The sequence below is a fragment of the Amaranthus tricolor genome, chromosome 8 (assembly GCF_026212465.1).
Source record: "Amaranthus tricolor cultivar Red isolate AtriRed21 chromosome 8, ASM2621246v1, whole genome shotgun sequence".
In the NCBI taxonomy this organism is placed as follows: domain Eukaryota; kingdom Viridiplantae; phylum Streptophyta; class Magnoliopsida; order Caryophyllales; family Amaranthaceae; genus Amaranthus; species Amaranthus tricolor.
In genome coordinates, this window is record NC_080054.1 from 12,534,927 (window position 1) to 12,558,587 (window position 23,661).

The following is a 23,661-nucleotide window of genomic DNA, read 5'->3' on the forward strand; positions in this document are numbered from 1 at the left end:
TTCAAAATTCTCACTATGTTAAGGCAATCAATTACAATTACACAAAACAATGTTTGCTTCACTCGAAGCTTCTCTACTCTAGGCCTAATTCTCTTTCTCTATTCTCCTTCTCTTTCTCTTCTCACGTTTCTCTTCTCTATTCCCTTAGACTTCCCACAAGTCTAATTACAACAAAACACTCATTAACCCTTACAAGGCCATTTCTCTTCTCTATTCCCTTAGACTTCCCACAAGTCTAATTACAACAAATCACACATCAACCCTTACAAGGCCATTTCTCAAGAGGATAAGAATTAAAATAATTACTTAAGAAAAATATAATAAATTAATTGGCATTGGAAAACTGAAAATATTTTTCTTTAGATGATCTCCCTTTAATGGACACTCTTGAATCCTAAAAGGATTAATTTTTGATTCGAGCAAAGTCCCTTCTATTTATAGTGGGAACAACCAGCAGTTACCATAAGCATAACGTCCACTATCTCACACATACCTCCACTACCCCCACGTTCTCAAAACAAAAGGTGGTGGAATTAAGAAAGTGTCCGGCTGTTATTTGCTCAAAGAAAAATCAGTTTCCTTAATGCTAAAAATAGCATAGGAGTTTAAAACATAAGATCCTAAAAAATAGGAGATCTAAATCTAATTAAGAAAAAGTCTTGGGCTATTTTTAGAAAACCTAAAAATAGATTTGCCAATTAACTTACTAATTAATTTAAGCAATTAAATTAATTCTAAACCATTACATCAACTTAAAAACAGAAAATAATTAATTCGCAATTTTTCAGTCGATGCTATTCTCCAGACCTGCTATGTAGGAACAACGTACTGTCTCCAGCTTCAACTTTAGTCAGAATGTTCATTTTAGGAACAGTAGACTGTACGTCTACTTTGAACATTATTCTAACATCTTGGACATATTAAGACATGTACATCTTCCACGAACCAAGTCATAGGCTTCATCAACGATTCAAAATAAATCGGATATATACCTACAAAACAATCTCTAAAAATATATTTGTTTATAAGTGAAGTCATCATCAAAACCTTAAGAGGCCAACAAATTCCCCCTTTTTGATGAGGACAAACTTTATAAACAAACTTAAGTAAAATAGAGTAAAACAAAATTCTTAGAGCATACTAGAGATTAAAGCAACTCTAAATAACTTAGCAAATCAACTCGTTACAATATAATTTACCAAGCATTCACAATAAAACAATTTACTCCATAATATCAAATATGTTTAAAAATTTTCAAAATTTAATTAATATAAAACATAAATGAAATAAACTAAAATAAACTAAAATAAATAACTAAACTGACATAATTAAACTAACACAATAAAACTATCACAAATTATTAAGTATTTTCAACAAAAACAACTTGAAAACAAATTCACAAAAACAAGTAAATATCAATCAACTTATCAATCAACTTGAAAACACAGATGATCATTAAGCTAGCATAAACTCAGCACATTATCATCAATAAGAAACAATATAAATCAACCAAGATATGTTACTGTGTATTCACTGCTCTTCTTAAGTTTGTGCATAATCTTCCCCTTTTGTCATCAATCAAAAAGAATTAGTGGTTATCAAACCTCAGCACAAACCAAATAGATTTGTTAGTGATGAAAACAAGAAACAATAATGAAAGCAAGCACTATAAAAGTAATCAAACCTGCAAATAGTCAATTGTCACAGACCATGAAAATTAAAACAAAGAAAGAAAAGTAGCAATTGTTCAAAAGTACATCAACAATGTACCCCAGATGGTACAAAAATAGAAAAAGAAATTGTTTGATAAGTGTCACAACCAACAAATCATTAAAATTATGAGGAGAGGGATCAAGGGTCGGTCTCTTCTTCATCAATGTACTCAGTCTGCACTTCCACTGTGTCCAGCTTAGCACCAAGACGTTGTTCCATTTGGTTTAGCTGATCCACAATTGAAGCAAGCGAGACACGAGTTTCATCTTGAAAGGCAGTGAATTGAGACTGTAGATCAAGGAGCTTGGAGAGAATGGTATGTAAGGAAACTGCAGGAATAGAGTCAAAGTTAGTACAGCCAATATTAGGTGAAGTGTGTGATTGTGGTGGTGGTGTAAACTGTATTGGTGACGTAGGTGGTGATGGAATTTGATGTGGTGGTGAATTGGCTGGCTTGGGAGAGGAAGGTTCATTAGGTGTGGGCTCAAGGATGGTGTCAGATTGTGTTTCATCAACCACAGTAGCCTTGCGTTTCGAGGCCAACCTCCTACTCTTCCTTTGCATTGACTTAGCCTTTTTCCTTATAGCCAACACAATCTCTTCATCATTGGAATCACTGCAGAGATTGTGAGGAACATTTTCATCCAAGGCCTCCTTTTGCTTTTCCTTTTCCCCCTTACTTTCAGCTCCATCATGTTCCTCTTTCTTAGATGTTTCAATATTTTCAGAGGGAACAGGATCTTGTTCCTTTTCTTCCTTATCCTCCTTGTCCTCCTTGTCCTCCTTTTCCTCTTCAACTTCTTCAGCCCCATCTTCTTCAGATTCAACTTCTACAACCTCCTCATGCATCAAAACTCCCTCATCATTCAATTTCAAACGCAAATTTTGTAAACATTTAGCACCAATTTTCATGTTGGGACCCATTGGGAACTCCAACCCTTCCAATGGAACCTCAAATTTTCTAAATATCCAGGTTAGCAACCCTCCATAACCAATGAAACTTTTCTTTTCAATGCAGTCTGATAAATGAGAGATCATCAATGAAGGAAAATTTATTTTAATATGTTTTTCCATGCAGTAAATTAAAGTGGCGTCACGCAAACTCACTTGACTACGTTTTGAGTTTCGTGGTAAAATGAATCTGCGAGCAACATTGTACAACAACTTATGCATAGGAGAAAGAACATTGTGACTAATTTTCCCTTTTTGATCAACTCCTAAAAAATAGGAGATCTAAATCTAATTAAGAAAAAGTCTTGGGCTATTTTTAGAAAACCTAAAAATAGATTTGCCAATTAACTTACTAATTAATTTAAGCAATTAAATTAATTCTAAACCATTACATCAACTTAAAAACAGAAAATAATTAATTCGCAATTTTTCAGTCGATGCTATTCTCCAGACCTGCTACGTAGGAACAACGTACTGTCTCCAGCTTCAACTTTAGTCAGAATGTTCATTTTAGGAACAGTAGACTGTACGTCTACTTTGAACATTATTCTAACATCTTGGACATATTAAGACATGTACATCTTTCACGAACCAAGTCATAGGCTTCATCAACGATTCAAAATAAATCGGATATATACCTACAAAACAATCTCTAAAAATATATTTGTTTATAAGTGAAGTCATCATCAAAACCTTAAGAGGCCCACAGTGTGGTTAAACAAACGCACTTTGTGGAGTTTGTTCACGTTAGTAGATTTGTTGAGGTTCATCCTCCAAAAATTCGAGGAAGGATTTTTTCTAAAAAGGGGAAAATGCAATAAGTAGAGTGTAGCCTTGGTAATATGAGCAAGCTAATATTCTTGGTAAGCTTGTTTAATATATGGGTGTGGTTCATTATGCAAGTAAGGGCAAGAGCGTTCTTCCTTACATGTGTGATGGTCATGGGAAACCTGATTTCTAATTTAATTGAAGTTTTGCTAGTAGTTGTCTATTGTTGTCGTGTTTTTTGGGGTCAAGGGCAGTTTGTATTGGGTTCGTGCAGCAACATACAGCAAGATTAAATGCTGGTTTGTGCAAAGCTGGTTATGCTTAGCGTAGGTGTAGCAGCCACAGGTGCAAATGTGAGCAGGAGCAGCAGGTGCATCAGCAATTGTAGCAACTGCAAGCAGCAATTCAGACCAGCAGCTGGCCAGTGTGGAGAGTCAGTGTGCAATGACAGTAAGTATGTGCATCAGTGAGCTGCACGCATGCACAGTTTTATATCACCTTTAGATAGCTCAAGTATGCAAGGAGAGGATCAAGAATTGAGGACAATTCATTTTCCAAGAAGGAGGGATTGAACCATATTGGTTCAGATCTTAGTAGCTTTGCCCACACAGTGCATCCACGTTAACACCTGCACTAAATGATTAAGGGAACCAGAAAACAACAGCAGGATATCGTGCACAATAGTACAGCAGCAGCAGAATGTTGAAGAAAGCCACAGAAACAGAATCCGGAAGAATCTGGCGACCATCCTACCTTGCAAGGGTTGTCCAGAGCTAACCCACGCACCTTGGAGGATATGGAAGATAGAAATGGATCTCACTACATGGACCTTTATATCAAGACCCTAAAAGCCTCCTAACAATCACAGGAAGACACCAAGAAAAGAGGTGGAAGGTCGCACAGTCGCCCGATGAAACTGTCAGAATTCTGCACCTCAGCTTTGCTGACCAGCCCTCTTTTCATGAGTTGTCCAGAGCTGATACTCGTATCCTAGGAAGATTAAAGGCTAGAAATGGAATCTTCATACAAGGATCTCTCCATCAAGACTCTAAGTGCCCACTTACAAGCATGGGAAGCCATTCAGAAAGTGAGCCTAAGGTCATCCAGTCGCCAGTTTTAGTCTGAAAGCTTTGTAGAGTATTTTTGTTGTTTGTTATGTTTTTAAGTGTGCACATGTTTTGCACGTGGTTCTTTTTAGCCGTTATTATTGTTTGCCTGCATTAACATTAGTCTTAGATATTTTTAGAAGGTCTCATAGCTCTATAAATAAGAGGCCTAATCCCATGAAAAGAATAAGTTTGATGAATGAAAATTTCAGAAATCACTAAGTGTTTTCTCTTTCAATTGCCTTGCAATTGAGTTACTAAGGGCCAGTTTTGCCCTTTAAGGTTGTGCGTGTTCTTGAGCTTCTTCAAGACACCACTCCTCCCCATCCACAAATTCTGTTAACTCCCTTGCAGATCAAAGGAGGAAGCGTAGAGTTGAGTGATTAAGGAGTCCGGCAGTCGGGTTCTTACACCTATTCTTCGTGTCAGTTTCTTGGAATATCCTTCATTTTCGTATCAAATCCAATGTCGTGTGTTGACCACGCGTACTTGGATCAAGAATGAATGATGAAGAATGAACAAGGATCAATGATCAATGAACGATGAAGAATGAACAAGGATCAATGATCATTGAAGAATGAATGATGGAGAATGAACAATGATCAATGATCATTGAAGAATGAACGATGAAGAATGAAGAAGGATCAATGATCAATGAACAATGAACAATGAACAATGAACAAGGATCAATGATAATTGAAGAATAAACGATGAAGAATGAACAAGGATAAATAATCATTGAAGAATGAAATATGAAGAATGAACAAGGATCAATGATCAATAATGAATGAACGATTAAGAATGATCAAGGATCTATGATCATTGACGAATGAACGATGAAGAATGAACAAGGATCAATGATCAATGAACGATGAAGAATGAACAATAATCAATGATCATTGAAGAATGAATGATGGAGAATGAACAATGATTAATGATCATTGAAGAATGAACGATGAAGAATGAACAAGGATCAATGATCAATGAACAATGGACAATGAAGAATGAACAAGGATCAATGATCAATAATGAATGAACGATGAAGAATGAACAAGGATCAATGATCATTGAAGAATGAACGATGAAGAATGAACAATGATCAATGATCATTGAAGAATGAACGATGAAGAATGAACAAGGATCAATGATCAATGATCAATAATCAATGAACGATTAAGAAAGAACAAGGATCAATTAACAGTAATGAATGAGCGATGAAGAATGAACAAGGATCAATGATAATTGAAGAATAAACGATGAAGAATGAACAAGGATAAATAATCATTGAAGAATGAAATATGAAGAATGAACAAGGATCAATGATCAATAATGAATGAGCGATTAAGAATGATTAAGGATCAATGATCATTGACGAATGAATGATGAAGAATGAACAAGGATCAATGATCAATGAACGATGGAAAATGAACAAGGATCAATGATCATTGAAGAATGAATGATGGAGAATGAACAATGATCAATGATCATTGAAGAATGAATGATGAAGAATGAACAAGGATCAATGATCAATGAAAAATGAACAATGAAGAATGAACAAGGATCAACGATCAATAATGAATGAACGATGAAGAATGAACAAGGATCAATGATCATTGAAGAATGAACGATGAAGAATGAACAATGATCAATGATCATTGAAGAATGAACAAGGTTCAATGATCAATAATGAATGAACGATGAAGAATGAACAAGGATTAATGATAATTGAAAAATGAACGATGAAGAATTAACAAGGATCAATGATCATTGAAGAATTAATGATGAAGAATGAACAAGGATCAATGATCAATGAATAATAAACGATGAAGAATGAACAAGGATCAATGAGCATTTTAGAATGAACGATGAAGAATGAACAAGGATCAATTAACAATAATGAATGAACGATGAAGAATGAACAAGGATCAATGATAATTGAAGAATAAACGATGAAGAATGAACAAGGATAAATAATCATTGAAGAATGAAATATGAAGAATGAACAAGGATCAATGATCAATAATGAATGAGCGATTAAGAATGATCAAGGATCAATGATCATTGACGAATGAATGATGAAGAATGGACAAGGATCAATGATCAATGAACGATGGAGAATGAACAAGGATCAATGATCATTGAAGAATGAATGATGGAGAATGAACAAGGATCAATGATCATTGAACAATGAACGATGAAGAATGAACAATGATCAATGATCATTGAAAAATGAACGATGAAGAATGAACAAGGATCAATGATCAATGATCAATAATGAATGAACGATTAAGAAAGAACAAGGATCAATGATCAATAATGATTGAACGATGAAGAATGAACAAGGATCAATGATCATTGAAGAATGAATGATAAAGAATGAATAAGGATCAATGATCAATGAACAATGAACGATGAAGAATGAACAAGGATCAATGATCAATATTGAATGAACGATGAAGAATGAACAAGGATCAATGTTAATTGAAGAATTAACGATGAAGAATGAACAAGGATCAATAATCATTGAAGAATGAACGATGAAGAATGAACAAGAATCAATGAGTATTGTAGAATGAACGATGAAGAATGAAAAAGGATCTATGAGTATTGTAGAATGAACGATGAAGAATGAACAAGGATCAATGATCAATAATGAATGAACGATGAAGAATGGTCAAGGATCAATGATCATTGAAGAATGAACGATGAAGAATGAACAAGGATCAATGAGCATTGTAGAATGAACGATGAAGAAGGATCATTGATCAATGAGAAAAGGCTTGAAATGTTGAAAGTGGACTGTTACCGTCAAAGGGATTGGACTCAATTGAGTCTTTGTCTTAAACAATTGGTGGATGTTAGGAGTCAAAAGCAAAGCTTGAAGAGGAGGCTTGAACTTCATGAAGAAAAGCTGAGATTTCAACAACAATTGCAAGAGCAACATGGGGATTCTAAAATGGTAATTGTTCATGAGTTTAATGCTGATGTTGATCCGGTTAGGATTAGATTTGAAATCATTTCAAAACATGTTGATACACAAAGCACACCATTACAACCGTCCATTGTGGAGAATAGTGAAGAAATTGTTGAAGCATCTTGTGTAGAGGTGATTAATGATTTTAAAGGAGATGTTGAGGCATCTTGTGTAGAGGTTGTTAATGATCTTGAAGAAATTGTTGAGACAACTAATGTTGAGGATATTGATTCTTTGACGCAACCTTTGAAAGTGGTGAATTATCCTTCAAGTTTGAGGACTAGTTTACATATTGTGCGAGCTACGGAGGGAAAGTTTATTCACATTGACTGTGTGGTTAAACAAACGCACTTTGTGGAGTTTGTTCACGTTAGTAGATTTGTTGAGGTTCATCCTACAAAAATTCGAGGGAGGATTTTTTCTAAAAAGGGGAAAATGCAACAAGTAGAGTGTAACCTTGGTAATATGAGCAAGCTAATCTTCTTGGTAAGCTTGTTTAATATATGGGTGTGGTTCATTATGCAAGTAAGGGCAAGAGCATTCTTCCTTACATGTGTGATGGTCATGGGAAACCTGATTTCTAATTTAATTGAAGTTTTGCTAGTAGTTGTCTATTGTTGTCGTGTTTTTTGGGGTCAAGTGCAGTTTGTATTGGGTTCGTGCAGCAACATACAGCAAGATTAAATGCTGGTTTGTGTAAATATGGTTATGCTTAGCGTAGGTGTAGCAGCCACAGGTGCAAATGTGAGCAGGAGCAGCAGGTGCATCAGCAATTGTAGCAACTGCAAGCAGCAATTCAGACCAGCAGCTGGCCAGTGTGGAGAGTCAGTGTGCAATGACAGTAAGTATGTGCATCAGTGAGCTGCACGCATGCACAGCTTTATATCACCTTTAGATAGCTCAAGCATGCAAGGAGAGGATCAAGAATTGAGGACAATTCATTTTCCAAGAAGGAGGGATTGAACCATATTGGTTCAGATCTTAGTAGCTTTGCCCACACAGTGCATCCACCTTAACACTTGCACTAAATGATTAAGGGAACCAGAAAACAACAGCAGGATATCGTGCACAATAGTACAGCAGCAGCAGAATGTTGAAGAAAGCCACAGAAACAGAATCCGGAAGAATCTGGCGACCATCCTACCTTGCAAGGGTTGTCCAGAGCTAACGCACCTTGGAGGATATGGAAGATAGAAATGGATCTCACTACATGGACCTTTATATCAAGACCCTAAAAGCCTCCTAACAATCACAGGAAGACACCAAGAAAAGAGGTGGAAGGTCGCACAATCGCCCGATGAAACTGTCAGAATTCTGCACCTCAGCTTTGCTGACCAGCCCTCTTTTCATGAGTTGTCCAGAGCTGATACTCGTATCCTAGGAAGATTAAAGGCTAGAAATGGAATCTTCATACAAGGATCTCTCCATCAAGACTCTAAGTGCCCACTTACAAGCATGGGAAGCCATTCAGAAAGTGAGCCCAAGGTCATCCAGTCGCCAGTTTTAGTCTGAAAGCTTTGTAGAGTGTTTTTGTTGTTTGTTATGTTTTTAAGTGTGCACATGTTTTGCACGTGGTTCTTTTTAGCCGTTATTATTGTTTGCCTGCATTAACATTAGTCTTAGATATTTTTAGAAGGTCTCATAGCTCTATAAATAAGAGGCCTAATCCCTTGAAAAGAATAAGCTTGATGAATGAAAATTTCAAAAATCACTAAGTGTTTTCTCTTTCAATTGCCTTGCAATTGGGTTACTAAGGGCCAGTTTTGCCCTTCAAGGTTGTGCGTGTTCTTGAGCATCTTCAAGACACCACTCCTCCCCATCCATAGATTCTGTTAACTCCCTTGCAGATCAAAGGAGGAAGCGTAGAGTTGAGTGATTAAGGAGTCCGGCAGTCCGGTTCTTACACCTATTCTTCGTGTCAGTTTCTTGGAATATCCTTGATTTTCCTATCAAATCCAATGTCGTGTGTTGACCACGCGTACTTGGATCACGAATGAATGATGAAGAATGAACAAGGATCAATGATCAATGAACGATGAAGAATGAACAAGGATCAATGATCATTGAAGAATTAACGATGAAGAATGAACAAGGATCAGTGATCATTGAAGAATGAACGATGAAGAATGAACAAGAATCAATGAGTATTGTAGAATGAACGATGAAGAATGAAAAAGGATCTATGAGTATTGTAGAATGAACGATGAAGAATGAACAAGGATCAATGATCAATAATGAATGAACGATGAAGAATGAACAAGGATCAATGAGCATTGTAGAATGAACGATGAAGAAGGAACAAGGAGCAATCATCAATAATGAATGAACGATTAAGAATGAACAAGGATCAATGATCATTAAAGAATGAACGATGAAGAATGAACCAGGATCAATGATCAATGAACAACAAACGATGAAGAATGAACAAGGATCAATGAGTATTGTAGAATGAATGATGAAGTATGAACGAGGATCAATGATCAATAATGAATGAACGATGAAGAATGAACAAGGATCAATGAGATTGTAGAATAAACGATGAAGAATGAACAAGGATCAATGATCAATAATGAATGAACGATGAAGAATGAACAAGGATCAATGATCATTGAAGAATTAATGATGAAGAATGAACAAGGATCAATGATCAATGAACAATAAACGATGAAGAATGAACAAGGATCAATGAGCATTGTAGAATGAACGATGAAGAATGAACAAGGATAAATTAACAATAATGAATGAACGATGAAGAATGAAAAAGGATCAATGATAATTGAAGAATAAACGATGAAGAATGAACAAGGATAAATAATCATTGAAGAATGAAATATGAAGAATGAACAAGGATCAATGATCAATAATGAATGAACGATTAAGAATGATCAAAGATCAATGATCATTGACGAATGAACGATGAAGAATGAACAAGGATCAATGATCAATGAACGATGAAGAATGAACAAGGATCAATGATCATTGAAGAATGAAGGAGAATGAACAATGATCAATGATCATTGAAGAATGAACGATGAAGAATGAACAAGGATCAATGATCAATGAACAATGAACAATGATGAATGATCAAGGATTAATGATCAATAATGAATGAACGATGAGGAATGATCAAGGATCAATGATCATTGAAGAATGAACGATGAAGAATGAACAATGATCAATGATCATTGAAGAATGAACGATGAAGAATGAACTAGGATCAATGATCAATGATCAATAATGAATGAACGATTAACAAAGAACAAGGATCAATGAGCAATAATGATTGAACGATGAAGAATGAACAAGGATCAATGATCATTGAAGAATGAATGATGAAGAATGAATAAGGATCAATGATTAATGAACAATGAACGATAAAGAATGAACAAGGATCAATGAGCATTGTAGAATGAATGATGAAGAATGAACCAGGATCAATGATCAATAATGAATGAATGATGAAGAATGAACAAGGATCAATGATATATAATGAATGAACGATGAAGAATGAACAAGGATCAATGATAATTGAAGAATTAATGATGAAGAATGAACAAGGATCATTGATCATTGAAGAATGAACGATGAATAATGAACAAGAATCAACGAGTATTGTAGAATGAACGATGAAGAATGAACAAGGATCAATGATCAATAATGAATGAACGATGAAGAATGGTCAAGGATCAATGATCATTGAAGAATGAACGATGAAGAATGAACAAGGATCAATGAGCATTGTAGAATGAACGATGAAGAAGGAACAAGGATCAATGATCAATAATAAATGAACGATTAAGAACGAACAAGGATCAATGATCATTGAAGAATGATCGATGAAGAATGAACCAGGATCAATGATCAATGAACAACAAACGATGAAGAATGAACAAGGATCAATTAACAATAATGAATGAACGATGAAGAATGAACAAGGATCAATGATAATTGAAGAATAAACGATAAAGAATGAACAAGGATAAATAATCATTGAAGAATTAAATATGAAGAATGAACAAGGATTAATGATCAATAATGAATGAACGATGAAGAATGATCAAGGATCAATGATCATTGACGAATGAACGATGAAGAATGAACAAGGATCAATGATGAATGAACGATGAAGAATGAACAAGGTTCAATGATCATTGAAGAATGAATGATGGAGAATGAACAAGGATCAATGATCAATAATGAATGAACGATGAAGAATGAACAAGTATCAATGATCATTGAAGAATGAACGATGAAGAATGAACAATGATCAATGATCATTGAAGAATGAACGATGAAGAATGAACAAGGATCAATGATCAATGATCAATAATGAATGAACGATTAAGAAAGAACAAGAATCAATGATCAATAATGATTGAACGATGAAGAATGAACAAGGATCAATGATCATTGAAGAATGAATGATGAAGAATGAATAAGGATCAATGATCAATGAACAACAAACGATGAAGAATGAACAAGGATCAATGAGTATTGTAGAATGAACGATGGAGAATGAACAAGGATCAATTAACAATAATAAATGAACGATGAAGAATGAACAAGGATCAATGATAATTGAAGAATAAACAATGAAGAATGAACAAGGATAAATAATCATTGAAGAATGAAATATGAAGAATGAACAAGGATCAATGATCAATAATGAATGAACGATGAAGAATGATCAAGGATCAATGATCATTGACGAATGAATGATGAAGAATGAACAAGGATCAATGATCAATGAACGATGAAGAATGAACAAAGATCAATGATCATTGAAGAATGAATGATGGAGAATGAACAATGATCAATGATCATTGAAGAATGAACGATGAAGAATGAACAAGGATCAATGATCAATGAACAATGAACAATGAAGAATGAACAAGGATCAATGATAATTGAAGAATAAACGATGAAGAATGAACAAGGATCAATAATCATTGAAGAACGAAATATGAAGAATGAACAAGGATCAATGATCAATAATGAATGAACGATTAAGAATGATCAAGGATCAATGATCATTGACGAATGAACGATGAAGAATGAACAAGGATCAATGATCAATGAACAATGAACAATGAAGAATGAACAAGGATCAATGATCAATAATGAATGAACGATGAAGAATGAACAAGTATCAATGATCATTGAAGAATGAACGATGAAGAATGAACAATGATCAATTATCATTGAAGAATGAATGATGAAGAATGAACAAGGATCAATGATCAATGATCAATAATGAATGAACGATTAAGAAAGAACAAGGATCATTGATCAATAATGATTGAACGATGAAGAATGAACAAGGATCAATGATCATTGAAGAATGAATGATGAAGAATGAATAAGGATCAATGATCAATGAACAATGAACGATAAAGAATGAACAAGGATCAATGAGTATTGTAGAATGAATGATGAAGAATGAACCAGGATCAATGATCAATAATGAATGAACGATGAAGAATGAACAAGGATCAATGGTCAATATTGAATGAATGATGAAGAATGAACAAGGATCAATGATAATTGAAGAAATAATGATTAAGAATGAACAAGGATCAATGATCATTGAAGAATGAACGATGAAGAATGAACAAGAATCAATGAGTATTGTAGAATGAACGATGAAGAATGAAAAAGGATCTATGAGTATTGTAGAATGAAAGATGAAGAATGAACAAGGATTAATGATCAATAATGAATGAACGATGAAGAATGGTCAAGGATCAATGATCATTGAAGAATGAACGATGAAGAATGAACAAGGATCAATGAGCATTGTAGAATGAACGATGAAGAAGGAACAAGGATCAATGATCAATAATGAATGATCGATTAAGAACGAACAAGGATCAATGATCTTTGAAGAATGAACGATGAAGAATGAACCAGGATCAATGATCAATGAACAACAAACGATGAAGAATGAACAAGGATCAATGAGTATTGTAGAATGAACGATAGAGAATGAACAAGGATCAATTAACAATAATAAATGAACGATGAAGAATGAACAAGGATCAATGATAATTGAAGAATAAACGATGAAGAATGAACAAGGATAAATAATCATTGAAGAATGAAATATGAAGAATGAACAAGGATCAATGATCAATAATGAATGAACGATGAAGAATGATCAAGGATCAATGATCATTGACGAATGAATGATGAAGAATGAACAAGGATCAATGATCAATGAACGATGAAGAATGAAGAAGGATCAATGATCATTGAAGAATGAATGATGGAGAATGAACAATGATCAATGATCATTGAAGAATGAACGATGAAGAATGAACAAGGATCAATGATCAATGAACAATGAACAATGAAGAATGAACAAGGATCAATGATAATTGAAGAATAAACGATGAAGAATGAACAAGGATCAATAATCATTCAAGAATGAAATATGAAGAATGAAAAAGGATCAATGATCAATAATGAATGAACGATTAAGAATGATCAAGGATCAATGATCATTGACGAATGAACGATGAAGAATGAAGAAGGATCAATGATCAATGAACGATGAAGAATGAACAAGGATCAATGATCATTGAAGAATGAATGATGGAGAATGAACAATGATCAATGATCATTGAAGAATGAACGATGAAGAATGAACAAGGATCAATGATCAATGAACAATGAACAATGAAGAATGAACAAGGATGAATGATCAATAATGAATGAACGATGAAGAATGAACAAGTATCAATGATCATTGAAAAATGAACGATGAAGAATGAACAATGATCAATGATCATTGAAGAATGAACGAAGAAGAATGAACAAGGATCAATGATCAATGATCAATAATGATTGAACGATTAAGAAAGAACAAGGATCAATGATCAATAATGATTGAACGATGAAGAATGAACAAGGATCAATGATCATTGAAGAATGAATGATGAAGAATGAATAAGGATCAATGATCAATGAACAATGAACGATAAAGAATGAACAAGGATCAATGAGTATTGTAGAATGAATGATGAAGAATGAACCAGGATCAATGATCAATAATGAATGAACGATGAAGAATGAAACAGGATCAATGATCAATAATGAATGAACGATGAAGAATGAACAAGGATCAATGATAATTGAAGAATTAATGATGAAGAATGAACAAGGATCAATGATCATTGAAGAATGAACGATGAAGAATGAACAAGAATCAACGAGTATTGTAGAATGAACGATGAAGAATGAAAAAGGATCTATGAGTATTGTAGAATGAACGATGAAGAATGAACAAGGATCAATGATCAATAATGAATGAACGATGAAGAATGGTCAAGGATCAATGTTCATTGAAGAATGAACGATGAAGAATGAACAAGGATCAATGAGCATTGTAGAATGAACGATGAAGAAGGAACAAGGATCGATGATCAATAATAAATGAACGATTAAGAACGAACAAGGATCAATGATCATTGAAGAATGATCGATGAAGAATGAACCAGGATCAATGATCAATGAACAACAAACGATGAAGAATGAACAAGGATCAATTAACAATAATGAATGAACGATGAAGAATGAACAAGGGTCAATGATAATTGATGAATAAACGATAAAAAATGAACAAGGATAAATAATCATTGAAGAATGAAATATGAAGAATGAACAAGGATCAATGATGAATAATGAATGAACGATGAAGAATGATCAAGGATCAATGATCACTGACGAATGAATGATGAAGAATGAACAAGGATCAATGATTAATGAACGATGAAGAATGAACAAGGATCAATGATCATTGAAGAATGAATGATGGAGAATGACCAATGATCAATGATCATTGAAGAATGAACGATGAAGAATGAACAAGGATCAATGATCAATGAACAATGAACAATGAAGAATGAACAAGGATCAATGATTAATAATGAATGAACGATGAAGAATGAACAAGTATCAATGATCATTGAAGAATGAACGATGAAGAATGAACACTGATCAATGATCATTGAAAAATGAACGTTGAAGAATTAACAAGGATCAATGATCAATGATCAATAATGAATGAACGATTAAGAAAGAACAAGGATCAATGATCAATAATGATTGAACGATGAAGAATGAACAAGGATCAATGATCATTGAAGAATGAATGATGAAGAATGAATAAGGATCCATGATCAATGAACAATGAACGACAAAGAATGAACAAGGATCAATGAGTATTGTAGAATGAATGATGAAGAATGAACCAGGATCAATGATCAATAATGAATGAACGATGAAGAATGAACAAGGATCAATGATCAATAATGAATGAACGATGAAGAATGAACAAGGATTAATGATAATTGAAGAAATAATGATTAAGAATGAACAAGGGTCAATGATCATTGAAGAATGAACGATGAAGAATGAACAAGAATCAATGAGTATTGTAGAATGAACGATGAAGAATGAAAAAGGATCTATGAGTATTGTAGAATGAAAGATGAAGAATGAACAAGGATCAATGATCAATAATGAATGAACGATGAAGAATGGTCAAGGATCAATGATCATTGAAGAATTAACGATGAAGAATGAACAAGGATCAATGAGCATTGTAGAATAAACGATGAAGAAGGAACAAGGATCAATGATCAATAATGAATGAACGATTAAGAACGAACAAGGATCAATGATCATTGAAGAATGAACGATGAAGAATGAACCAGGATCAATGATCAATGAACAACAAACGATTAAGAATGAACAAGGATCAATGAGTATTGTAGAATGAACGATGGAGAATGAACAAGGATCAATTAACAATAATGAATGAACGATGAAGAATGAACAAGGATCAATGATAATTGAAGAATAAACAATGAAGAATGAACAAGGATAAATAATCATTGAAGAATGAAATATGAAGAATGAACAAGGATCAATGATCAATAATGAATGAACGATGAAGAATGATCAAGGATCAATGATCATTGACGAACGAATGATGAAGAATGAACAAGGATCAATGATCAATGAACGATGAAGAATGAACAAGGATCAATGATCATTGAAGAATGAATGATGGAGAATGAACAATGATCAATGATCATTGAAGAATGAACGATGAAGAATGAACAAGGATCAATGATCAATGAACAATGAACAATGAAGAATGAACAAGGATCAATGATAATTGAAGAATAAACGATGAAGAATGAACAAGGATCAATAATCATTGAAGTATGAAATATGAAGAATGAACAAGGATCAATGATCAATAATGAATGAACGATTAAGAATGATCATGGATCAATGATCATTGACGAATGAACGATGAAGAATGAACAAGGATCAATGATCAATGAACGATGAAGAATGAACAAGGATCAATGATCATTGAAGAATGAATGATGGAGAATGAACAATGATCAATGATCATTGAAGAATGAACGATGAAGAATGAACAAGGATCAATGATCAATGAACAATGAACAATGAAGAATGAACAAGGATCAATGATCAATAATGAATGAACGATGAAGAATGAACAAGTATCAATGATCATTGAAGAATGAACGATGAAGAATGAACAATGATCAATGATCATTGAAGAATGAACGATGAAGAATGAACAAGGATCAATGGTCAATGATCAATAATGAATGAACGATTAAGAAAGAACAAGGATCAATGATCAATAATGATTGAACGATGAAGAATGAACAAGGAACAATGATCATTGAAGAATGAATGATGAAGAAAGAATAAGGATCAATGATCAATGAACAATGAACGATAAAGAATGAACAAGGATCAATGACTATTGTAGAATGAATAATGAAGAAAGAACCAGGATCAATGATCAATAATGAATGAACGATGAAGAATGAACAAAGATCAATGATCAATAATGAATGAACGATGAAGAATGAACAAGGATCAATGATAATTGAAGAAATAATGATTAAGAATGAACAAGGATCAATGATCATTGAAGAATGAACAATGAAGAATGAACAAGAATCAATGAGTATTGTAGAATGAACGATGAAGAATGAAAAAGGATCTATGAGTATTGTAGAATGAACGATGAAGAATGAACAAGGATCAATGATCAATAATTAATGAACGATGAAGAATGGTGAAGGATCAATGATCATTGAAGAATGAACGATGAGGAATGAACAAGGATCAATGAGCATTGTAGAATGAACGATGAAGAAGGAACAAGGATCAATGCTCAATAATGAATGAACGATTAAGAACGAACAAGGATCAATGATCATTGAAGAATGAACGATGAAGAATGAACCAGGATCAATGATCAATGAACAACAAACGATGAAGAATGAACAAGGATCAATGAGTATTGTAGAATGAACGATGAAGAATGAACAAGGATCAATTAACAATAATGAATGAACGATGAAGAATGAACAAGGATCAATGATAATTGAAGAATAAACGATGAAGAATGAACAAGGATAAATAATCATTGAAGAATGAAATATGAGGAATAAACAAGGATCAATGATCAATAATGAATGAACGATGAAGAATGATCAAGGATCAATGATCATTGACGAATGAATGATGAAGAATGAACAAGGATCAATGATCAATGAACGATGAAGAATGAACAAGGATCAATGATCATTGAAGAATGAATGATGGAGAATGAACAATGATCAATGATCATTGAAGAATGAACGATGAAGAATGAACAAGAATCAATGATCAATGAACAATGAACAATGAAGAATGAACAAGGATCAATGATAATTGAAGAATAAACGATGAAGAATGAACAAGGATCAATAATCATTGAAGAATGAAATATGAAGAATGAACAAGGATCAATGATCAATAATGAATGAACGATTAAGAATGATCAAGGATCAATGATCATTGACGAATGAACGATGAAGAATGAACAAGGATCAATGATCAATGAACGATGAAGAATGAACAAGGATCAATGATCATTGAAGAATGAATGATGGAGAATGAACAATGATCAATGATCATTGAAGAATGAACGATGAAGAATGAACAAGGATCAATAATCAATGAACAATGAACAATGAAGAATGAACAAGGATCAATGATCAATAATGAATGAACGATGAAGAATGAACAAGTATCAATGATCATTGAAGAATGAACGATGAAGAATGAACAATGATCAATGATCATTGAAGAATGAACGATGAAGAATGAACAAGGATCAATGATCAATGATCAATAATGAATGAACGATTAAGAAAGAACAAGGATCAATGATCAATAATGATTGAACGATGAAGAATGAACAAGGATCAATGATCATTGAAGAATGAATGATGACGAATGAATAAGGATCAATGATCAATGAACAATGAACGAGAAAGAATGAACAAGGATCAATGAGTATTGTAGAATGAATGATGAAGAATGAACCAGGATCAATGATCAATAATGAATGAACAATTAAGAATGAACAAGGATCAATGATCAATAATGAATGAACGATGAAGAATGAACAAGGATCAATGATAATTGAAGAAGTAATGATTAAGAATGAACAAGGATCAATGATCATTGAAGAATGAACGATGAAGAATGAACAAGAATTGTTGGACCTCTTGAGTTTTGATGATGACTACACTTTAGCAAATATGTGTTTAGAGATTTTGTGCAGGTCGATATCCGATTAATTGTGATCGTTGATAGTACCTATGGCTTAGTTCATGGGAATATACATGTCAAAAGGTTTCAAGAGATGTTAGAAGAGTATATCACGTGGGATGTAAAATGGAGACAGGAAGTCTACTGTTCCCAGGTTTTATGTTCTAGCAAGTTGGAATTTGGAGAGAGCGAAGTGTTCTCAAACTGAAGTCAATTTGCGTTAGCTAATAAATTCTATCTTTTATTTTTTAGTTAATGTATTTAAATTAATTGGTTGCATTAGTTTATTAAAGTTAATTGGCAAAAAGAATTTCTAAAATTCCTTACGTGGTGGTTTCAAGATTAATTCCTTATTTTTAGGAAATAAACTTGGATCTACTAAAAAGTAGGAACAGCAGTTAGGTCTTAATTATTTTTGGATTTTCTGAAAAATAATAAAATTAATCTTTTCCTAAAAATAGTAAAAATAACCATTTTCTAAGAATTAGTCAAAAGATAACCGTTTTTAGAATTAGTCAAAAGATAACCGTTTTACTAAACCGTTTTCTAAATATAGCATGTAGTTCCAGCCATTAATTTGGGGAACAGGAATTACTACTGAAGAAACTGCTACTTTAGGGAACAGCGGTTATCAGGGAACAGCGGTTATCAGGAAATAGCGGTTACTGATTGCCTTAACCGTTTGTTTGATTTATTCAAAGGCTGAAGTATTAACCGTTTTGTGATTCATTCAGCATCATTCATTGATCCATGACTAAGGATAATGGGTTGGAATATTTTTCTATTTTTAGAAATTTATTTTATTATAAATAAGCTAACTAGCTCGGTTTTTTTAAAATGGAGAAAAAACGCATGCTTTAAGAGAAAAATAATTTTTGTGCGTTTGATTTTGAAATTCTACAAGTAATATTTTGTGCTTTTAAATTGCCAATTAATTCATAATATTTACTTGTGCAACTCTTTGATTTATTTTAGAGAATTTCTATCCTTTTTGTAAGGGATTTTGAGAGTTTATGTAATTAGACTCGGGTGAGTCTAAGGGGGAAGTTAGATAGCTTTTAGTGAAGCTAGAGAGGATTAGCTTATTGTAAAGCTAAGTTTGTTGCTTTGAGTAAATCAATTAGAGAGTGAAGAGTTGGCCTAGTTGTTTTGCTTCGAGTGAAGTAAGGTGTTTATTGTAATTGTAACTAATTGCCTTAAACATAGTGAAGTTGTTAGAAATCCCAAGTGGTCGTGGTTTTTCCTTTTGTTTAGGCCCAAAAGGTTTCCACGTAAAATCGTGTGTCTCTCTTATTATTTTGCTCTTAGTTTAAGCTTTATTTATTTTGAATAATTCCGCAAAAACAGGGCACAATCGCTTAAACTTGCAACAACAATAATTCACCCCCCTCTTGTTGCTGTTCCCGTTCCTAATTGAATCAACAATTGGTATCAGAGCCCTGTTCCCAGAAGATCAGGAAACCCTGAGGGCAGATGCTGGTGTTCCCGAAAAATGTCAATTATGAACGAGCGAATGGAAGAAGGGTATTCAACTCAAAGACCGCCAATGTTCGATGGAAAATTCTATACATACTGGAAGAATAGGATGGAGATCTTCATCAAAGCGGAAAATTATCAAGTTTGGAGAGTCATAGAAATCGGAGATTTTGAGGTAACCACTACTAACTCCAACAATGAAATTGTTCCCAAACCTATAACGGAATATGAAAAAGAAGATTTTCAGAAAATGGAATTAAATGCTCTTGCTATAAAATTACTTCATTGTGGTCTTGGACCAAACGAGTATAATAGAATTATGGGGTGCAAATCCGCTAAGCAAATTTGGGACCTGCTTGCTGTTACCCATGAGGGAACAAGTGAAGTAAAACGGTCCAAAATTGATTTGTTAATGTCTAAATACGAGAGATTTGTTATGGAGCCAAGAGAAAGTATCCAAGAGATGTTCACTAGGTTCACCAACATAACAAATGAGCTTGTTTCTCTTGGAAGAATAATTCCCACTGATGAACAAGTAAGGAAGATTCTAAGGAGCCTTCCTCAAGATGAGCGCTGGAGGGCCAAGGTTACTGCTATACAAGAGTCCAAAGATTTTACAAAGTTTAATCTAGAGGAGCTGGCTGGTTCCCTAATGACACATGAATTGCATTTGGGAACAGCAGACAGTTCTAAGAACAAGGGACTGGCTCTGGCAGCGGGGGAACAGGACGAATCAGAATGTGATGAAAAAGAGGCTGCTTTGTTGGTACGAAAATTCAAGAAGTTCTTCAGGAACAACAGGTATGCAAATCAAAGAAACAACAAAGAAAGAAGAACAAAAAATCTTGAATGCCACAAATGTGGAAGTACCGAACACTTCATCAAGGATTGCCCAACATGGAAGAATGAAAAGGGCAAGGGAAAGACAAGAGATTCAAGAAGACCGTTGAACAAAAAAAATTTTAACAAGACTGACTTTCGTAAGGCCATGATTGCTGCATGGGGAGAAACTGAAAGTGAGAATGAAACTATTGTTCCCGAAGAAGAGGAGACAGCTAACCTATGTCTCATGGCTACGCATAAAGGCAAGGAGAAGCAGGTAAATATTTCTAATTCATTTTCTGACCATTCATTCAATCTAAGTAAAAATGAATAAAAAGAGTTGTTAAAAGAGACACAAGTTAAACTTGAAAATTGCAATGATAAGTGTCTCAAGTTAGAAAAGGAACTTAAGGTAAGCAAAGACCATGTCTCATACATAAACACCTTTAGACATGATGTCCAAAACAGATTTTTCGGTTTGTTGGACCAAAATATAATCCTAAAGGAAAATATGGAGAGACTTAAGAAGGAAAATGTTATTCTTAACATTGAGCTATCGCAATACAAATTATTAGGCTTAAATGAGGAATTGATAGATGCATCTACCAAAGATTTATGCAATGATTTTCAATATTTAAAAATGAATTCGGAATCCAACCGTAACAACAATGACAATCTTGAATTAAATTCAAGAGAAAAAGGGAAAATCAAAATAACTCCCAAATGGATTCTAGATGCTAAAAGTAAGAAATCACAAGGCCTAAAATATTTTAAGAATAATAAAAGTAAGAAAGCTTACGTTGATCTTCCTAGAGACAGGTACTGTACTTTTTGTGGAAAAGCTGGCCATCTGAAGGAACAGTGCACCAAAAGGGAACAGTATACTGTCTCTAACAGAAACTATGTCGATAACATTCAAATTGATAAATATGATTCATGTAAGATCGACAAGGAACCAAAGAAAGTCTGGGTTCCTATAATTAACAATTAATTATCTTACAGGTCCAAGTGAGGGGGAACAGCTCATGGTATCTCGACAGTGGGTGTTCCAAGCATATGACGGGTGACAAATCTAAATTTCTCTCACTTGAAGCCTATGATGGGGGAACAGTAACCTTCGGTGACAATATGAAGGGTGAGATAATCGCCAAAGGAAAGGTTGGAAGGTCATGTTCCCACGCCATTGATAATGTATTTTTAGTCGAGAATTTGAAACACAACTTACTCAGCATTTCTCAATTTTGTGATAAGGGTAACTCTGTAAACTTTACTTCTGAAAAGTGCATTATTTCTAGGAATGACACTGGAGACATCATTCTTGAGGGAAACAGAAAAGGAAACACTTATGTAGTGGACCTGGACACTGTTCCCAGAAACAGTCTAACGTGTCTAAGTGTTATAGAAGACGACCCACTTCTTTGGCATAAGCGTCTAGGTCATGCTAGTTATTCATTGATTAATACATTAAGATCTAAAGACCTAGTTAGAGGACTACCAGCTATAAAATTCCTTAAGGATGAAATATGTGATCCTTGTGCCAAAGGAAAACAAGTAAGGTCATCTTTTAAACCAAAGAATGTTGTGACCACCTCAAAAACGCTTGAATTATTACACATGGATTTGTGTGGACCTATGAGAATACAAAGCCGTAGTGGCAAGAGATATGTGTTTGTTATTGTTGATGATTATAGTAGATTTACATAGACTTTATTTTTAGTTAGTAAAGATGAAGCCTTTAATGAGTTTGTCTCTTTCGCTAACAAAATACAAAAATCTACCAATAATCAAATTGTTCACATAAGGTCAGATCATGGTAAAGAATTTGAAAATTCAAGCTTTATGAGTTATTGCAATGAACATGGAATAAGTCACAATTTTTCCGCCCCTAGAACATCACAACAAAATGGTGTAGTAGAAAGGAAAAATAGAACTTTAGAAGAAATGGCTAGGACTATGTTGATTGCTAGTGGTTTACCTAGAAATTTTTGGGCCGAGGCTGTTAATACTGCATGTTATATTTTAAATAGAGTATTGATAAGACCAATCACTTCTAAGACACCCTATGAACTGTTTAAAGGTGTTAAACCAAATATTGCCTATTTTCGTGTGTTTGGATGCAAATGTTTTGTACATATTAATGGAAAACGGAATATAGGTAAATTTGATGAAAGAAGTGATGAAGCAGTATTTCTT